This window comes from Rhea pennata, chromosome 2 (genome assembly GCF_028389875.1).
Source record: "Rhea pennata isolate bPtePen1 chromosome 2, bPtePen1.pri, whole genome shotgun sequence".
Classification (NCBI taxonomy): Eukaryota; Metazoa; Chordata; class Aves; order Rheiformes; family Rheidae; genus Rhea; species Rhea pennata.
In genome coordinates, this window is record NC_084664.1 from 120123968 (window position 1) to 120133488 (window position 9521).

A 9521-nucleotide genomic window follows, 5' to 3' on the forward strand; every position below is an offset into this window, starting at 1 on the left:
TCTATACAGAGGGGTTGTTTGAGGGGAGTCTGTCAGATTGACAGTGTAAATGTGTAACACACACAGCCTGGGAGAGAGGAGTCTGCCGGCGGGTGGGAGAGCGCGGGCTGAGGGTTGGTCACACGGAGATTGAATTACAGCTGAATTAGATCAGAGCTGTGGGAAACGGCACCTCCTAAACACACACAGGCACACCCAGGCGCGCCGGGGGGAGGCGGGCAGCTGCCGCGCCGCACTGTGCCGTGCCGTGCCGCGCCGGGGGCTCGCGGCGGCGCGCAGCCGCTCCGCGGGCGCAGCGCTGGCCGCGCTCGGGGCGGCCTCCGCGGGCGGGCGGGCGGAAGGAAGAAAAGAAAAAGAAAAGAAAGAAAAAGAAAGCTGGGGATGGGAAGGGCCTGCGTGCCAGGATTTCAGCCCCACAGCTGTAGGGGTCAGACTCCAAAGGGGATTTCGCTGGCTTTAACCGATACCTTTTAAGATTTGCGGTTTTACAGCGTTTCACTAACACTGTGTGGAAGAGCCTTAATACCCTGACGGCCTCCTCAGATACCATTCGCCCTCCTAATCCTTTTGATTTGCCATATACGCTGATGGCATTTCACAAACCTGCAATATTAATGCCTCCAAGTTGAGGGTCAGGGTAAGGGGGCTTTAAAACAGAAACATTTTAAGCTCTATTAGAAAGGGCAAAAAGTCAGTCGGCTTTGAAATGGACTCGCGCAGCAGGAGCAGTGGAAGCATTTCCAGGAGACAGCAGGAAAGCATTTGTTTCCCTGGCTTGGCACTGAACGGTGGGGTTGCAATGCTGCGCACACTGCGTGGCCTTCTGCAGGACGATCACACCTTGGCATTTCCACGCCACCCCTCCTTGCCCTGAGCCCCTCTGCTGCAGTGGGAATCTGCTGCCACGGCTGTTGCTGCTATGGGGAGGAAATAGTCTCCTTCCTTCTCTTTAATCGCCTGTGCTTGCACATCTCCTTGAGGGCTGAGTGAACAGGGGTCAGAAAATGACCATAAAGGCTTGTATCCAGAGAACAGATTTTTTTTAAACTGTTTTTAGTATTATGCAAGCCATTTTTCAGGCCGATTCTTTTATTTGATTTTCCAGTGACTCCTGCTTTGCATAATCCCCTCTCTGCCCAACTCTGCTCCCAAATGTTGGCCAGTCCATGTGCAATTTCTCAACCTTCAGGCTAATTCTCATAAATAAAACGCAAGCCAAACAGAGAGACAATGGTTGACAGTGGAGCCGAGGCTCTGCAGACTCTGCAGAACCAGAGGGCAGCTTGCCCCAGCTGTGGTGCAGGATCAGACCTATGCTTTGTAGCTCTTGAAGTCTCTGAGATTTACTGTTAGGCTGATCTGTGCAACCCTGGCTGAAAACTAGTGTGGCTGGCAGCAAGGAAAGGTTGTTGCCAGGCTCACTCAGTTATTGGTACTGAACTGAGAAAGATAGAGATATGCTACAATTTGTAGCAAAAGGCCCTGCAATATAAAAAACAGAACCATTTTTCTCTGCCTCTACCTCCTCCTCTTCCCCCGGGGACTTCCAGACTGAACTGAAGCCCTACCCTTTCTGCTGGCAGCATCTCCTTTCCCCTCTTGCAGACTGCTCTGTCATCGTCGCTGACCGTAATTAAGCAATGCTTAATTTCCATCTCTTTGAATGACCCTGGTCCTAGAAGAACCTCCCATTGAAACTGTTTAAACTGACCTGGGTTACTCTGCCTGATCTGGGCCAGGAATTAATAATGCATGCAGTTATACTGCATGTGCATGGGGATGGATGGAGTTTGAACACTTTGAACAGTTACTGCTTCAACTGTGTCAGCCAGACCAACTGCAGGATCCCTGCTCGCAGCCCTCAGCACCAGGATTTCCAGTTGCTAAGGCCTTGTCTCTAAAAGTGAGCTAAGCAGGGCCTGGGACTTGGTCACACTTCCACGATCTGTGCTGCCCAATTACTCACCAGCATGGTTTTAGTCCCATTTCCAGCATGCAAAATGGATGGAGCCACCTTCTTCTGAGGGAGAAGAAAGTTTATAAAGATGCAAGGACATAAGCTGTGTTTACCACTTGGCCTCATGAGCCCTGGCCTACTTATTTACTATTATAGACACAGTCCAAGTCCAAGTAAGCCCAGAGCTAGATGCTTTACAGCAGTGATTTGCTCCTTCTGGTCTACAGGCAACCTGCCACATGACAGACTCTGACATTGCTTTTGGTTACAGGAAATTAATCCTCAAGACAGAGGCCAGCAGACTCAGCAAAGGACTGTGTCCCCTGCAGTGCATCTTTTGCTCTGTCTCCTTGTTCATGGGCCATCCAAGACAGGAGAAAGACAAATGAAGAGAGACAGACTTTTCTGACTCTTTATACAGGAGAATTCTGTGTTTCTCACTGTAAGAAACACTTTGAGATCTAGCTACTGCAAGTCCCATCTACATACAATCTTTCAAGCTCCTTATAGTGTTTTCTGTTGTTATTTGGGAAGAGGGATACTTTTAATTTTGTGGTTGCAAATATGGTTGTTCACTTTTGGAAAGAGTGTAATGTTCTTCCAGAAGTTGTTGGTAGACAAGAAATCACAAATTCATGGTGTGGTTTTGATATTCATGCAGTATTATGCTTATAAAATGAGAATGCAAAAGATGTGAGGGAAGAGTCTCCCAGTTCTCTGCTTTCTAGCTTTGGTACAGCTAGAAGCATAAGCACAGCTTTACTCTGACTGATCAAATCACTGCCTGATCTTGCTGTTTGCAGGGCCTAATCTTGCCTGGGGAGATCAGCCCAGATTTCCAGTGAAGTTGTCACAGACCTGTGGGAGAATGATAGGGTTTAGGTGCTCCACTCTGGCCATATGCCAGATCTCCTCCAGCTAGCGCTAACCATGGGAAAATGTTTCTTGCCCGCACAGGGTTCAGTCTGTGAAGTCTCCCAGCTCATCCTAGGAGCCCCAGTGGAGAAGCTATTACTCCTCCCTAAGGTTTGTCCCGTACCCAGGACTATAAAGCTACATTACTCAAAGTTAGGTTAAGCACCACAGAGGATCTCAAAACTAAGAAATATGTTTACTTAGAAACACAGATTTGCCATAGCAGAGCAAAATTATAAGATAAACCAATCAAACTCCTTAGCAAGATTAAAATGGAGAGTAAGCCTCCTCCTTAAGCCGTTGCAGTAGCTCAGCCAGCTTGGGATGCTAATGAGCCTCCACAAGGGGACAGCCAGTCTGAATCCAGAGCAGTTCCAGGATGGCTCTGGAGCCAAGTGCCTGGCACGGTTTGTGTAGGCACGCTGAAAGGCTGCCTGCTGGCCCAGGCAAAATGCCCTGGCGAGGAGGGGAGCAGAGGCTGTACAGGAGCACTGCTGCTTGGGCCCCTCACGCCTGCTCTTCCAAGGTGTGCCTGCACCTCTGGTTCAGGACTATCTAAAAATATTTTTACAAGGTTTGTAGGGCTAGAAAAGAGCTGAAGACCTCTATGCTTTACTTCCATAAATGCAGGAGAGCGAGGAGGTGCTGTCTCCAGCTTGTCAACCTTTTTGGAGTCTGTCACAATTCACCGGCTCAATAACTGGCTGATTTGGATCTTTGCTGCTGTCACTCAGGGGTAACCCTAGATGAGGGAGCTATCACACCACTGTGAAAGTGCTGCAGGGCTAAGCAGAGCTGCTTCCATCTCATTACAGATGTAGCTAAATATATGGCCGTTTGTTGTTCTGAAAAAAGGGGAGAGGAAATTGTTTTGAAGAATCTGATAGTTGAAAGTAGAACATTCTAGAAAAGATTTTCTTGTACAAAACAACAAAGATGATGAAAACAATTTGAGACTTTTAAACTGTGTAAATTATAGTGTCAGAAAACTTTTGATGGCTTTATTTAAAAAAAAGTCCATATTTTATGGTCTTCAGAAATTTCAGACATGACTAGTGAATTTTGGTGCCACCAGTAAGAATGCCAGGACCACCTCTAGCAGTATGAAAATGAATATTGTTGGCGACCGAGAGGAAAAAAGGATCTGCCTGGATTCTTCTCCGAAGATATTCAGCAAAGTCTAAGTCTCTTTTATGATAAGTAGTCACCAACTAAGGTAGAAAGCTGGAGCAAAGGCATGCTTAAGTCTCAAACATTTTGACAGGGGAGAGAAGGTGCCAATGCAGTGGAGCAGGAGCCAGAGTCAGTGTAGGGACCCTTTGCAGTTCTGTGGAGGATGGTCTAGACACACCATAAATAACTTACCTCCTCTGTTTGAATTCCCAGTTTTACCAGGGCTGAGGGAGTGTAAATCTACACATACTGGCAATCAGGGGCCTTTACCAGAACATTTTCCACCAGTAAACGAAAATTTCTCAAAGTAGAACTCTTTGCAGAAAACGATTTGGGAGAGAGAAGTGTTCCAATTTATTCAGAGTTTGAAATAAAGATGCTATGATTCAAGTTATTCAAATATAATTTAGTTTTGATATTTTAGGTAATTTAAAATATAATTTAAATCAAATTGCTGTTAAATAAACTGTTGTGAATTTTTCCTATATTATCAATTTGCCAATGTTCTGAGAATTCAGTCTGGAGTCTCTGAATACTTAGTACTGGGTCCTCCCACTGGTTACCCCATAATTTCAAAGATAACTCATCAAATAGGAATAACAAAGACCAGGATAATGATGTCCTTCAGACAAGCTGAGTTTATCATGACTTGATGGGATTCTGGCTATTCACTTACCTGGAGCAGGTAACTCTTCTCCTTGTTTGCTGGGTGGTTGCAATATAATTTGTCTTTTCATTCTCATGATATGTTAAGGATCAGCAATTATGTTTTATGCTGGCGCAGCTCTGGTTTTCATGAAAGATCCAGCAGTTCAGCTGGAGAACAACTCAACCCTGTGACTTTGCTGTAAGACTCTCCTATCTCACATAACCATTGATCCCTTTCTCAGTTGAAAGCAAACCCCCGTGTGAAACACATTGAATCAGTCACCTCAGCACATCCCTTTCTTTTATGTTTTTTTTACCTGAATTCCTGCAGACTCTCGATGCAAATTGTTTAGGCTGTCGTTCACAATGAAGGGGGAAGGCCTTCCAAGGGAAAAGCATTTGGCTTTGAGAGTGCTCATAACTTTGGAGAGCCTCACAGATTGCAGCCAAGCAGGGCAAGATCACACTTTGGGGAAAGTATGACTAACCTCATTTCCACATTTACTTAACACAGAGAATGCCCCAGCATATTTAGCACTTCAGAGGTCACTGAGATGGGGTGCCGGGGGTAGAATTCAGTTAATTTATGGCTGAGCAGCATAAATCAGACACGGAATTCAGCCCTTTGATGTCAACCATGTTATCAGCACTGGCTTTCTGGGCATGTGAGATTATCTAGTGTGTATAATATTGCAGAATAAGATGCCTATTTCCTTTGCAAGCAGAAAAAGATACTCCTGAAATGGAGCCATGTGTGTTGAACATAGTCTGGCACCAGGCAGGAGTGGGCACACTCTGTCCGTCAAAGCTGGCAGGCTGCTGATGAGAGGAAGCTATGGGTGTCCTACAGCTGCTCCATCCACTCCTCTAGGAAACCAGGTGTCAGGGTGGCAGTGGAGAGGGTTAGCGAGGTGGAGGAGGTCACAAATGAAACAGCTTATCAAAGTGGACATCTTTGGCAAATACAGGTTATGTGAGCTGTTTGACCTGTGTCAGCCTTCACAGTCCTTACAGAGGAACTGCAAATGCCAGCCAGCTTCTCTGCTGCTAAAAACAGCACCTCTGGTCTAGTCAACACCAGTTCCTCTAGAAGATGTTCAGGGTTTCATCTGGCCACAAGAGATAAGCAGCCCTTTTCTCCTGTTGGCACACGTCACGTGCAAGAAGACAACCACAAGCTGTTAGGCAAAGGGGTGCAGTACAGGACCTTGAGGGAGCTGAAAGGCCTGTGGGTCCTGCTGCTTGAATAAGTGCCCTTGGTGCTCTCACCTGCACAAAGCTCCTCTAAGCAGTTGCAAACTGCCTCTCCCTTAATAAGCTGGCTGAGAAGGCCTGATTGCTTCCTTCAAAGACAGTCTGCTTTACATGGTCAAACTGACTGACAGCCTGGGACAGGTAACATGCAGCTGTCATCTCGTGTGAAGTTTAGCCCAGGCATGGTGCTCTGTCGCGTTAGAAAGGAGAGCCCGTCCCCTGCTCAAGGGATGTTCAGTGGTTGTTCCTACAGCCTCGAAGCATCAGACACTGTTGTCTTCAGACCTATGTCACTGTTGTATAGATACAGCAATATTATAGATCATATCTATTTGCTTCTAGAATAGATGTGACTGCAGCTCCTGTCCCTGTCTACAGATGCATTTGGTCTCTCAGGAAGTTAGGCTCAACTGAAAGTCACAGGGAGTCTTTCTGTTACCAGTAGTGGGGTTGGGAGCTGGACTCTGGATCCTGCCATGTGGATGAGGACTGCTTTTACAGAAGTAAGTGATGAGACTAGAATCAGTGTGACTAAACTGTAAGGAATGAGTGCGTGGCTGAACAGGTGGAGAGAGCCGAGAGCTAACAATAATAAATAGCTCAATATTTTCAGACAAATCAAAACTAATTTTCTTCAAAGTACATGGCATGTGCAGGATGTGGAGGAGGGTGATGTCAAGCTTCTCTTTTGCAGCTACCAAATGTATTCATAACATCTCCATTTGTGATTAATGCAGCCAACTCAGCCACATACTAGATATTTTCTGATGCACCACCATGCACCTGTGTGATCTCTCTTTCTTCAGTGATTAGAGAGTGCAATGTGTCAGCTACCATACCATCATCATGTAAACTTTTCTGTAGACTTAATTTCAAAAATAAAGATTTACAGGAGCATTTAAAACCACTGAGATTCAGTTTGAATCTGTGATAGGAAAATTTTTCCAAACTTCTGAGTTTTGTTTCAGTTTAAAGTAAAGATTACAGGAATTTTTATCTGAAAGTGTTCACGTGCACTTAAAAGAAGCAAACAGCATCTCTGTTATTTACAGTGTCTGAAATCCACTGGAAACTGGGGAATGTTGCACTAAAAATACCAAAACAGAAGAAATCTTGTACAATGACTGTAGCCAAGGAAGTAAGGGCTGGTGATTAATGCAGGAATTAGATTTTCAGGAGGTCTTTCTGGCATCAGTTTTATTCCTGGCTTTATCCCAGACTTCCCGTGTGACTGTGGGCACAGACTGAAGGGCCTGACAGTGCACGCATGAGAATAACTTGGGCACTTGGGCCCGGCCACAGCTGCAGAATTACGGTCACTGTGTTCGTAAGGACAGGACTTCTCCCTTGAAGTGGCTCATAAGCTGCTCTCAACATCCAAGCCAAGGAATTTAAGGCCATTGCATGGGCCTGCAGCTGTAGGCATGAAAGAGCTACTGCAGGACAGTTGTCCTGTGCTGCCTGCACCAGGGAAGATGGGCACCTACCTGGCCCCTTGGCTCCCTGCCTCAGTGCAACAGCCAGCCCACCTGTGGCTGAACCATGTCCTGGGCTCGGCAGCTGGAACAGAACAGGGTCTGGATTACAACTTCCTTAGCCAAAATCTAGTCCCTGGTGTGCTCAGGACAGCCCCTGAGCTCACAGTCCCTCCTGCGCAGCCACAGTGGGAACTACTGGCCTTGGGAGGCTTTGTAAAGCTGCCCTCATTTAAGCCCGTCTTCTTAAGGGGAAAAAAAAGGGCATTGAAATGCAGATGTCTAATCAAAGGGGCTTTGCCTTCTGCTCTCATTGGGACAGGATGAGCCAGGCAGGGCAGGGAGGGAAAGACGGATCCAGACACTGGCCTTCCTATTTATAGGTGCCGCACATGAAAGGTGACCTCGCTGGGGTGTGCATGTCCCCCCACCGGCCAGCTCACAGGGCTTGCATAACAAACACAGCTCTGGCTGCACAACAGATCTGCCGTGGGGATTATCTGCCTGTTTGAAGTGAAATTTAGCTGGTCTTAATCAGAAATCTAACCGCATCAGGTTCACATTAGCTTGTGTGGAGGTAGTAGTTTCACACAATGACATGGTAGCAATTAAGCTAGTTGCTACTGGTTCTTACCCTAGGGTACAACTTTGTTTTGTTCCTTGCAGATTAGTGGGACTGTGCATGTTTCCACATAGTTTTCTTTCCTGCAGACCCTGGTTATTTCATGTTCAACCCTCTGGGACTGATTATTAGACCACACAAACTGTAATTATTTCCCAAACTAGCGGACAGCGTTCCAGATCTCTAGCATGGCCAGCTATAAAGAATGTTATGTATCTGAAAGAGCGAAGGGATTTCACTAAAGCCAAAGGAGCCTTAAAACTGCACAAACACGGGGAATGAAACATTTTTGAACAGCAGGAACAGAAGAAAAATACTTATTTCAGCATGCATAATTATGCCTTCTTGGCATTGGAGGTGAGAGTGAAGGAAAGCTCCTTCTGGGTCTCCCTTCATTTCTGCTCCTTGGCATGGACAAAGCCACAAACCTCATCTCCACCTCATGTAAAACCCTCCCAGGTGATCCAATTACAGCCTAGTTACCCTTCACATGAGCCCATTTTTCTCCACTGGGAGAACCCACATTTATTTTAAGACTCAGACTGAAGCCCTGACATGTGGGAAAGGGTTGGACGTGTCCCACCCTTGGAAATAGTAGGAAAAAGGAAAAAGTCCACATAGAAAACAAAAAAAAGGTGAGATCCATAAGTTACAGTAGATCGAGGCAAACACACACCCAATCAATTATCTGAGTTGAAAAGGAGCCTGTTACTGCTATAACAGCAAATTCTTTTCACAAGACAAACTGCCCTCAAATGAATTTTCAGCATGTGACAGTTTTCCATCTTGAGGCCCACAAGCCTTTGTGTGCCAACCTATGTATTGTAGACACTGTAATGAAAAGACTGCTCTCCATTACTTTCTAGAGTTCTGCCTACAATATTCTGAGGCAGTCATGCAGTAGAGTATCTTATTCCAAACTCATTGTGTTTCTTTTGGCATTTGCATCAGTTAGGAGTGAATTATTTTCATGTGAACTGCAGGACAAAATTCACATCTCTTTAAAAATGTGGTGGGAGATATTCTAGCAAAATTCCATAGCCAAAATTTCTTCTACCTTCTAGACTGAAGCATAAAAATAGAGAAAACAGAAAAATTAATAATATAATCTGCTGCATGGTCAAAAGCAACGATCATGTTATCCTAATGTTATCTTGTTAATGTAACAATAACTTAATATAATGATGTAATTTCATAGCATTTATTGATTCACAATATATAAAAAGTCATTTTTATTTCAAGACAGCATGGACCTAAACTACTAATGCTGCTTGGTAATTTGGGCAAACCTTCTGCAGAGGTCATGTCCCTCAAAAGTTATTGTAAGAGCCTTTGTTACTCACAAAGCAAACTGGGCCTGGCTCAGGTCTGAACCTCTTTATGGTCAATATTGAGTGCTCCCACAAGCTTAGAAAAACCAAGAGCATGAACACATGCAGGAAGATCTGTATTAGTTTTCTCTGCTCTGAATGTCTAC